This window comes from Panthera uncia, chromosome F2, assembly GCF_023721935.1.
Source record: "Panthera uncia isolate 11264 chromosome F2, Puncia_PCG_1.0, whole genome shotgun sequence".
Taxonomy (NCBI): Eukaryota; Metazoa; Chordata; class Mammalia; order Carnivora; family Felidae; genus Panthera; species Panthera uncia.
The window spans coordinates 35,675,059-35,686,286 of record NC_064812.1 but is presented as its reverse complement, the minus strand read 5'-3'; the positions used below and the strand labels follow the sequence as shown (position 1 = coordinate 35,686,286).

Here is an 11,228-nt window from a genome sequence, read left to right as displayed (position 1 = left end):
GCGCGAGCCGCCAAGCACGCCACCCCCCCCCCGCCCCCGCCCCCCCCGCCCCCCAGCACCAGAGGCCCCCCCCCCCCCCCCCCCCCCCCCCCCCCCCGGCCCTGGTTGGTGGGAGGAGTGGAGAGAACTTACTAGTTCCGAGGTCACATTGGAACTCAGCCTGTTCTGTTCTCCTTGCCTCCCTGCTTTCCCATCGCTGGAGCAGAACTTCACCACCCACCCACAGGAAGTTTTCAGTTGGGGATAATGACTTCTGTGGCCTCTGTTCACATGCATGTAACTCCTACTTCATACCATATTGCAAATACTTCCTTGCTGCCATTTTCACTTTATGATTTTTGGTCAATAAAAAGATGACAGGGGCGCCTGGCTGGCTCAGTCTGTAGAGCAAGTGACTCGATCTCAGGGTTGTTAGTTCAAGCCCCACGCTGGGCATAGAGATTACTTAAAAAAAAATTGCATTGAGTGCTCTACTGTAATTTAGTCATCACTCAGTTTTTGGGCCTTTAGGTTGCTTTTAGATTTCTCTAAATAATAATTATTATATATAATATATAATATATATAAATATATAAATATATAAATATATAAAATATGTATTATAAATTATATATACACAAAATTATATACACTATATAAAAAATTATATATATTATATATATAAATTATATATATAAAAAATATATATTTTATATATAAATATAAAAATATAAAAATATATAAATATAATATAATAATATTATAATTATTAAAAATAATAGAAACATTTTCTTTTTAATTTAAGTTCAAATTAGTTAACATACAGTGTGGTCTTTGCTTCAGTGATTCATCTCTTACATATGACACCCAGTGCTCATCCCAGAAAGTGCCCTCCTTAATGCCCATTTGGAGTTTCTAGATTTATTGATAATTTTAGTTTTATGAAAGGAATATTCCAATGAGTGCTTTTGCAGCAATTCCAAAACCCACTTTTGTTATAACCCTTGTTTCCATGTGTTTTGATGGGCACTAAATATTTATTTAGAAAAATCCTTGAAACAAAATGAATGTAATTCACTTACCTTACAAAAATACCTGCCGTGTAATACCTTCAAAATAGGACTATTTCAGGAAACGAAACAGGAAACAGTGGTCTGTTTCTTACGAAGGGATGACCAGTTCCCTTAGCGCTGGTGAAGTGTAAAAAATCAACAAGTATTTACCGAATGAGAAGATTTACTGCCAGCTTTGATTGTAAACACTGTTCCTGTGTAGGCTGGGAATTGGCACAAAGGTGACAATGGCTGTGTTTATGTTGCTAGTCGGGCACAGTGAACGCTTTATTTTTGAACAAGAACTGAATCCCCGCCCCTGCCCCCTCCCATCATGAGATCACCCAAGAGGAACAATTTTCCTTTTAGTTAGCTTTAATCTCTTCCTCTTTTCCTCCCTGTTTCTTGCTCTCTGTGTCCTTCCAGCTCTCCACTTTTGCACATTGTGTTGTTTCCTTTCTCTGTCCTAAACCAGAGTTCTCATACTCTCCAAAGATCTCCCACCATGAAGAGTGACCCTGATGTAATCACTTGGGTCATTACAGCTTCCTTTTATAACTATATTAAGTTAACATGTTGATAGTTTGGTAAGACATTGAAGAACTATACTAAGAAATGTCTTGAAGTAATATATTCTCATTTTTTACAAATAGATTTTATTCCATCCCGTTGTGGTGGACGTCATTTCAGATAGCTGTATTAGATGGCAATTCCTTTGTATTGATGAAAAGAGAAATATACCTCAAAACCAAATAATTAGTAATTTATAAAAGCAATGTATTTTATTTCCCATAGGTTCAGAGGATAATTATTAGTAAATGTGGTACCTAGTTACCTCTCCTCTTGCATATTCTTAATATTTAAAGGAAAGTTGAAACATTGCTGTCTGTAAATATGTTGAGATGTAGAGTAAGGATTTTACATAAAACTCAATTTGTTGTCAAGTCTATAACTCTACTGAATTAACATTTTTCCTGATTAATTTATTAATTTAGGATATAAACATTTTTTAAATGTTTTTATTTATTTTTGAGAGAGAGAGAGTGCATGTGCAAGCGGGGGAGGGGTAGAGACAGAGAAGGAGACACAGAATCTGAAGCAGGTTCCAGACTCTGAGCTGTCAGCACAGAGCCTGGCACGGGGCTCTAACTCACGAACCACGAGATCATGACCTGAGCTGAAGTCGGACGCTCAACCGACTCAGCGACCCAGGCGCCCCTAGGATATAAAACTTTGAAATAAAATGGTTTCTGAGACTGTGTGGACAAGTAGAGTTACATGGCTCCCTTTATGTCACACAAGCTTGATTATGTTTTTGCTTGAAACATTTTAAACGTTGAAGAATTAGTCTTGTTTCCCAAAACTGTGCCCAAGTGGTCATTTTCAGGCCTGAGATCTCTGACATTCACAACTTATATATGCTGGTATTAAAGATTAACAGAGTTAAATCTACTTTGAGGATAGACCTTCTTTCTGTATAAAGTAAAATATTAATGAAAAAAAAGAGATTCTGTTTTTTGAGTTGTAAGCTGTGGAAAGTTAAATTATTGTAACAATTGCTGCCGTTTTGTCACTTAAATTTGATAGATTTTTTTTATACTGTTTTGGAAGTGCTAATAGATTCTTTTTGTAAAATACACCATTTTTCCTCATTGCTAAGGTTGGACCGCATCACCCCTCAAGGGACAGTAGTGGGCTTTGTCACAGAGAGGAGTGTGTGATACCCAGCAGGCACTCAAGAAATGGTGATCCCTGTCCTTGGAAACTGCAAAGGCATATCTTGGTATAATAGTTCACACATTTCAAAGTCTTTTCCTGTACATTTTTAAACTGTCACCATAGGATCACTGCAGTGAAGCCCATCAGGTTTTATATTTTATACTTCATGCAACTAAGTGGGATTTATTCAAGGTCAAAAGACAATCCTGTAAATTTCCTAATATCCATTCTATTACACTGTCTGTATTAGTCTGAGGGGCTGCCATAACAGAATTCCACAGACTGTGTAGCTTAAACAACAGAAACTTATTTTCTCAGTTCCAGGGGCTGGAAGTCCAAGATCAAGGGGCTGGCAGGCTTGATTTCCGGTGAGGCCTCTCTTCCTTCCTGACTTGCAGATGGCTGCCTTCTGGCTGTGTCCTCATATGGCCTTTTCTCTCTGTGTATTTCTTTGTGGTCTCTTCTTTTTCTTATAAGGACATCAGTCTTATTGGTCTAGGGCCCCGCTGTTATGGCCTCATTTAACCTTAATTACCTCCTGCAAAGCCTGTCTCCACATACAGTCACGTTGAGAGTTAGGGCTTCAACACATAAACTTTGAGGGGAAACCATTCATTCAGTTCATAACACTGTCCACCACTAGAAATTGCCTTTTTTTTTTTAAATGTTAATTTTATTTTTGAGAGAGAGAGAGAGAGAGAGACAGAGACAGAGTGCGAGCAGGGGAGAGGCAGAGAGAGAGGGAGACACTGATCCGAAGCAGGCTTCAGGCTCTGAGCTGTCAGTGCAGAGCCTGCTGTGGGGCTTGAACTCATGAACCATAAGATAATGACCTGAGCAGAAGTCAGATGTGTAACTGACTGAGCCAACTAGGTGCCCCAGAAATTGCCTTTTTTTGAACCCCATTTAAACATGGGTTCAAATTTTTAAAAATCCATTCAAAGCTTATTAGATGGGATTTATTAAAAATAACCAAATTGCAGGGCACCTGAATGGCTGCCCTAGTTTAGCAGGGCTAAACTAGCTAACTAGTTTAGCAGGGCTAAACTAGCCCTGCTAACTAGCCAGTTAGCAGGGCTAACTAAAATTAGCCTAGTTTTATATCCAGTTCAAGCTACTTATCAATAGCAGCTCCAAAGTCAAGTGTGAACTTTTGATGAATTTCAGGCATGACAGAAAAACATAACAGATTCCGTTAGTTAGTTAATTTTAAAAGTGGTTTGACTCACTTTATCTTCATTCTCCCCTGAAGGAGCTGGTGGTTCATATTTATCTGATTCCAGCTCTATGAAAATAGCTTCTTTGGCTAGTTGGTTCCTAACTGTTCTGTTGACTGTAGAGTGCTGGAAACCAGTCTGTTGACTGGCTTGTTTGTCCATTTATATAGCCACCTATTTATCTATCCGTCCATCTGCATATCCATTTGTCTGTCCATCCATCCATCCATCCATCCAACAAATTTTCACTAGCTGTGACCATCCAACAATGATGATAACTATGGAGGTAGAATGGGTATCCAAAGGCAGAGAGGACTTTGATGGCTCTGCTGAAAGAAGGAGCATTGCATGTTTGAGATACAGTGTGACTATGTACATGGCAGTGATGGGGCCACCCAAAACTGAGGTGGAATGTTTTTTGCAGCCATGTTCTCAAGAGTAATTGGAAGCATTGGAGAATTTTAAGTAAGAATATAGTGGGATTAGACTTGCTTTTTTTTTTTTTAAGTTTATTTATTCATTTTGAGAAAGAGAGAGAGAGAGGGAGAGAGAGAATCCCAAGCCGGCTCCACACCCTCAGCACAGAACCTGATGTGGGGCTCGGACTCATGAACCCGTGAGATCATGACCTGAGCCGAAATCAAGAGCCAGACACTCAACCGACTGAGCCACCCAGGCGCCCCTAGACTTGCATTTTATTTTATTTTATTTTTTTTTTTAATTTTTTTTTTCAACGTTTATTTATTTTTGGGACAGAGAGAGACAGAGCATGAACGGGGGAGGGACAGAGAGAGAGGGAGACACACAGAATCGGAAACAGGCTCCAGGCTCCGAGCCATCAGCCCAGAGCCTGACGCGGGGCTCGAACTCACAGACCGTGAGATCGTGACCTGGCTGAAGTCGGACGCTTGACCGACTGCGCCACCCAGGCGCCCCTAGACTTGCATTTTAAAGGCCAGTCTGGATCTTCTTAATGGATCCAGAATGGATTTGCTGGGACTGAGTGACGGAGAAGAGAGACCATTTGGCAGGCTGATGCAGCAGCCTAGGGAAGAGATGTTGGAGGCTGAACCAGGAGGCAAGCGTCCAGAGGAAAGTGGGTGGATTTGAGTCACATGGGATTTAGCATAAATGTCTTCAAGACTCATATTAGAGCATGTCTCAGAATTTCCTTTCTTTTTTTTTTTTTTTTTTAATTTTTTAATATATGAAATTTACTGTCAAATTGGTTTCCATACAACACCCAGTGCTCATCCCAAAAGGTGCCCTCCTCAATACCCATCACCCACCCTGCCCTCCCTCCCACCCCCCATCAACCCTCAGTTTGTTCTCAGTTTTTAACAGTCTCTTATGCTTTGGCTCTCTCCCACTCTAACCTCTTTTTTTTTTTTTCCTTCCCCTCCCCCATGGGTTTCTGTTATGTTTCTCAGGATCCACATAAGAGTGAAACCATATGGTATCTGTCTTTCTCTGTATGGCTTATTTCACTTAGCATCACACTCTCCAGTTCCATCCATGTTGCTACAAAAGGCCATATTTCATTTTTTCTCATTGCCACGTAGTATTCCATTGTGTATATAAACCACAATTTCTTTATCCATTCATCAGTTGATGGACATTTAGGCTCTTTCCATAATTTGGCTATTGTTGAGAGTGCCGCTATAAACATTGGGGTACAAGTGCCCCTATGCATCAGTACTCCTGTATCCCTTGGATAAATTCCTAGCAGTGCTATTGCTGGGTCATAGGGTAGGTCTATTTTTAATTTTCTGAGGAACCTCCACACTGTTTTCCAGAGCGGCTGCACCAATTTGCATTCCCACCAACAGTGCAAGAGGGTTCCTGTTTCTCCACATCCTCTCCAGCATCTATAGTCTCCTGATTTCTTCATTTTGGCCACTCTGACTGGCGTGAGGTGGTATCTGAGTGTGGTTTTGATTTGTATTTCCCTGATAAGGAGCGACGTTGAACATCTTTTCATGTGCCTGTTGGCCATCCGGATGTCTTCTTTAGAGAAGTGTCTATTCATGTTTTCTGCCCATTTCTTCACTGGGTTATTTGTTTTTCGGGTGTGGAGTTTGATGAGCTCTTTATAGATTTTGGATACTAGCCCTTTGTCCGATGTGTCATTTGCAAATATCTTTTCCCATTCCGTTGGTTGCCTTTTAGTTTTGTTGGTTGTTTCCTTTGCTGTGCAGAAGCTTTTTATCTTCATAAGGTCCCAGTAATTCACTTTTGCTTTTAATTCCCTTGCCTTTGGGGATGTGCCGAGTAAGAGATTGCTACGGCTGAGGTCAGAGAGGTCTTTTCCTGCTTTCTCCTCTAAGGTTTTGATGGTTTCCTGTCTCACATTCAGGTCCTTTATCCATTTTGAGTTTATTTTTGTGAATGGTGTGAGAAAGTGGTCTAGTTTCAGCCTTCTGCATGTTGCTGTCCAGTTCTCCCAGCACCATTTGTTAAAGAGACTGTCTTTTTTCCATTGGATGTTCTTTCCTGCTTTGTCAAAGATGAGTTGGCCATACGTTTGTGGGTCTAGTTCTGGGGTTTCTATTCTATTCCATTGGTCTATGTGTCTGTTTTTATGCCAATACCATGCTGTCTTGATGATGACAGCTTTGTAGTAGAGGCTAAAGTCTGGGATTGTGATGCCTCCTGCTTTGGTCTTCTTCTTCAAAATTACTTTGGCTATTCGGGGCCTTTTGTGGTTCCATATGAATTTTAGGATTGCTTGTTCTAGTTTCGAGAAGAATGCTGGTGCAATTTTGATTGGGATTGCATTGAATGTGTAGATAGCTTTGGGTAGTATTGACATTTTGACAATATTTATTCTTCCAATCCATGAGCAGGGAATGTCTTTCCATTTCTTTATATCTTCTTCAATTACCTGCATAAGCTTTCTATAGTTTTCAGCATACAGATCTTTTACATCTTTGGTTAGATTTATTCCTAGATATTTTATGCTTCTTGGTGCAATTGTGAATGGGATCAGTTTCTTCATTTGTCTTTCTGTTGCTTCATTGTTAGTGTATAAGAATGCAACTGATTTCTGCACATTGATTTTGTATCCTGCAACTTTGCTGAATTCATGTATCAGTTCTAGCAGACTTTTGGTGGAGTCTATCGGATTTTCCATGTATAATATCATGTCATCTGCAAAAAGCAAAAGCTTGACTTCATCTTTGCCAATTTTGATGCCTTTGATTTCCTTTTGTTGTCTGATTGTTGATGCTAGAACTTCCAGCACTATATTAAACAACAGCGGTGACAGTGGGCATCCCTGTCGTGTTCCTGATCTCAGGGAAAAAGCTCTCAGTTTTTCCCCGTTGAGGATGATGTTAGCTGTGGGCTTTTCATAAATGGCCTTTATGATCTTTAAGTATGTTCCTTCTATCCCGACTTTCTCAAGGGTTTTTATTAAGAAAGGGTGCTGGATTTTGTCAAAGGCCTTTTCTGCATCGATTGACAGGATCATATGGTTCTTCTCTTTTTTTTTGTTAATGTGATGTATCACGTTGATCGATTTGCGAATGTTGAACCAGCCCTGCATCCCAGGAATGAATCCCACTTGATCATGGTGAATAATTCTTTTTATATGCTGTTGAATTCGATTTGCTAGTATCTTATTAAGAATTTTTGCATCCATATTCATCAGGGATATTGGCCTGTAGTTCTCTTTTTTTTCTGGGTCTCTGTCTGGTTTAGGAATCAAAGTAATACTGGCTTCATAGAATGAGTCTGGAAGTTTTCCTTCCCTTTCTATTTCTTGGAATAGCTTGAGAAGGATAGGTATTATCTCTGCTTTAAATGTCTGGTAGAACTCCCCTGGGAAGCCATCTGGTCCTGGACTCTTATTTGTTGGGAGATTTTTGATAACCGATTCAATTTCTTCGCTGGTTATGGGTCTGTTCAAGCTTTCTATTTCCTCCTGATTGAGTTTTGGAAGAGTGTGGGTGTTTAGAAATTTGTCCATTTCTTCCAGGTTGTCCAATTTGCTGGCATATAATTTTTCATAGTATTCCCTGATAATTGTTTGTATCTCTGAGGGATTGGTTGTAATCATTCCATTTTCATTCATGATTTTATCTATTTGGGTCATCTCCCTTTTCTTTTTGAGAAGCCTGGCTAGAGGTTTGTCAATTTTGTTTATTTTTTCAAAAAACCAACTCTTGGTTTCGTTGATCTGCTCTACAGTTTTTTTAGATTCTATATTGTTTATTTCTGCTCTGATCTTTATTATTTCTCTTCTTCTGCTGGGTTTAGGCTGCCTTTGCTGTTCTGCTTCTATTTCCTTTAGGTGTGCTGTTAGATTTTGTATTTGGGATTTTTCTTGTTTCTTGAGATAGGCCTGGATTGCAATGTATTTTCCTCTCAGGACTGCCTTCGCTGCATCCCAAAGCGTTTTGGATTGTTGTATTTTCATTTTCGTTTGTTTCCACGTATATTTTAATTTCTTCTCTAATTGCCTGGTTGGCCCACTCATTCGTTAGTAGGGTGTTCTTTAACCTCCATGCTTTTGGAGGTTTTCCAGACTTTTTCCTGTGGTTGATTTCAAGCTTCATAGCATTGTGGTCTGAAAGTATGCATGGTATAATTTCAATTCTTGTAAACTTATGAAGGGCTGTTTTGTGACCCAGTATATGATCTATTTTGGAGAATGTTCCATGTGCACTCGAGAAGAAAGTATATTCTGTTGCTTTGGGATGCAGAGTTCTAAATATATCTGTCAAGTCCATCTGATCCAATGTATCATTCAGGGCCCTTGTTTCTCTATTGACTGTGTGTCTAGATGATCTATCCATTTCTGTAAGTGGGGTGTTAAAGTCCCCTGCAATGACCACATTCTTATCAATAAGGTTGCTTATGTTTATGAGTAATTGTTTTATATATCTGGGGGCTCGGGTATTTGGCGCATAGACATTTATAATAGTTAGCTCTTCCTGGTGGATAGACCCTGTGATTATTATATAATGCCCTTCTTCATCTCTTGTTACAGCCTTTAATTTAAAGTCTAGTTTGTCTGATATAAGTATGGCTACTCCAGCTTTCTTTTGGCTTCCAGGAGCATGATAAATAGTTCTCCATCCCCTCACTCTCAATCTAAAGGTGTCCTCAGATCTAAGATGAGTCTCTTGTAGACAGCAAATAGATGGGTCTTGTTTTTTTATCCATTCTGATACCCTATGTCTTTTAGTTGGCGCATTTAATCCATTTACATTCAGTGTTATTATAGAAAGATATGGGTTTAGAGTCATTGTGATGTCTGTATGTTTTATGCTTGTAGTGATGTCTCTGGTACTTTGTCTCACAGGATCCCCCTTAGGATCTCTTGTAGGGCTGGTTTCGTGGTGACAAATTCCTTCAGTTTTTGTTTGTTTGGGAAGACCTTTATCTCTCCTTCTATTCTAAATGACAGACTTGCTGGATAAAGGATTCTCGGCTGCATATTTTTTCTGTTTAGCACACAGTAGATATCGTGCCAAGCCTTTCTGGCCTGTCAAGTTTCAAAGGAGAGATCAGTCCCGAGTCTTATAGGTCTCCCTTTATATGTGAGGGCACGTTTATCCCTTGCTGCTTTCAGAATTTTCTCTTTATCCTTGTATTTTGCCAGTTTCACTATGATATGTCGTGCAGAAGATCGATTCAAGTTACGTCTGAAGGGAGTTCTCTGTGCCTCTTGGATTTCAATGCCTTTTTCCTTCCCCAGTTCAGGGAAGTTCTCAGCTATAATTTGTTCAAGTACCCCTTCAGCACCTTTCCCTCTCTCTTCCTCCTCTGGGATACCAATTATGTGTATATTATTTTTTTTTAGTGTATCACTTAGTTCTCTAATTTTCCCCCTCATACTCCTGGATTTTTTTATCTCTCTTTCTTTCAGCTTCCTCTTTCTCCATAACTTTATCTTCTAGTTCACCTATTCTCTCCTCTGCCTCTTCAAGCCGAGCCATCGTGGTTTCCATTTTGTTTTGCATTTCGTTTAAAGCGTTTTTCAACTCCTCGTGACTGTTCCTTAGTCCCTCGATCTTTGTGGCAAGAGATTCTCTGCTGTCCTGTATACTGTTTTCAAGCCCAGCGATTAATTTTATGACTATTATTCTAAATTCACTTTCTGTTATATTATTTAAATCCTTTTTGATCAGTTCATTAGCTGTTGTTATTTCCTGGAGATTCTTCTGAGGGGAATTCTTCCGTTTGGTCATTTTGGAGAGTCCCTTGCGTGGTGAGGACCTGCAGTGCACTTCCCCTGTGCTGTGGTGTATAACTGGAGTTAGTGGGCGGGGCCGCAGTCCGACCCGATGTCTGCCCCCAGCCCACTGCTGGGGCCACAGTCAGACTGGTGTGTGCCTTCTCTTCCCCTCTCCTAGGGGCGGGATTCACTGTGGGGTGGCGTGTCCCGTCTGGGCTACTTGCACACTGCCAGGCTTGTGTTGCTGGGGATCTGGCGTATTAGCTGGGGTGGGTAGGCAAGGTGCACGGGGGGTGGAGGGGCAGGCTTAGCTCGCTTCTCCTTAGGTGATCCACTCCAGGAGGAGCCCTGTGGCAGCGGGAGGGAGTCAGATCCGCTGCCGGAGGTTTGGCTCCGCAGAAGCACAGAGTTGGGTGTTTGCGCGGAGCGAGCAAGTTCCCTGGCAGGAACTGGTTCCCTTTGGGATTTTGGCTGGGGGATGGGCGGGGGAGATGGCGCTGGCGCCTTTGTTCCCCGCCAAGCTGAGCTCTGCCGTCCGGGGGCTCAGCAGCTCTCCCTCCCTTTGTCCTCCAGGCTTCCCGCTTTCCGAGCAGAGCTGTTAACTTATGACCTCCCAGACGCTAAGTCGCGCTTGCTGTCGGAACACAGTCCGTCCGGCCCCTCCGCTTTTGCCAGCCAGACTCGGGGGCTCTGCTTGGCCGGCGAGCCGCCCCTCCGCCCCGGCTCCCTCCCGCCAGTCCGTGGAGCGCGCACCGCCTCGCCGCCCTTCCTACCCTCTTCCGTGGGCCTCTAGTCTGCGCTTGACTCCGGAGACTCCCTTCTGCTAATCCTCTGGCGGTTTTCTGGGTTCTTTAGGCAGGTGTAGGTGGAATCTAAGTGATCGGCAGGACGCGCTGTGAGCCCCGCGTCCTCCTACGCCGCCATCTTCCGGAACTCCCCTCCTTTCTTTTTAAGGCTGAATAATATTCCGTTTTATGTATATACCACATTTTGTTTATTCATCTGTAGATGGACATTTGGGTTGTTTCTAGCTTTTGGCTATTGTGAATAATGTTGCTTGAACGTTTATGTTTTTAT

The 11,228-nt window shown here is 41.5% G+C and overlaps 1 protein-coding gene across 2 annotated transcripts in view; it reads left to right on the top strand.

Annotated features, from left to right (window-relative positions):
- GRHL2 (grainyhead like transcription factor 2) overlaps positions 1–11,228 on the top strand; it is a 173,928-nt gene that overhangs the window by 50,303 nt on the left and 112,397 nt on the right. The gene's annotated exons all lie outside the window — the stretch shown is intronic.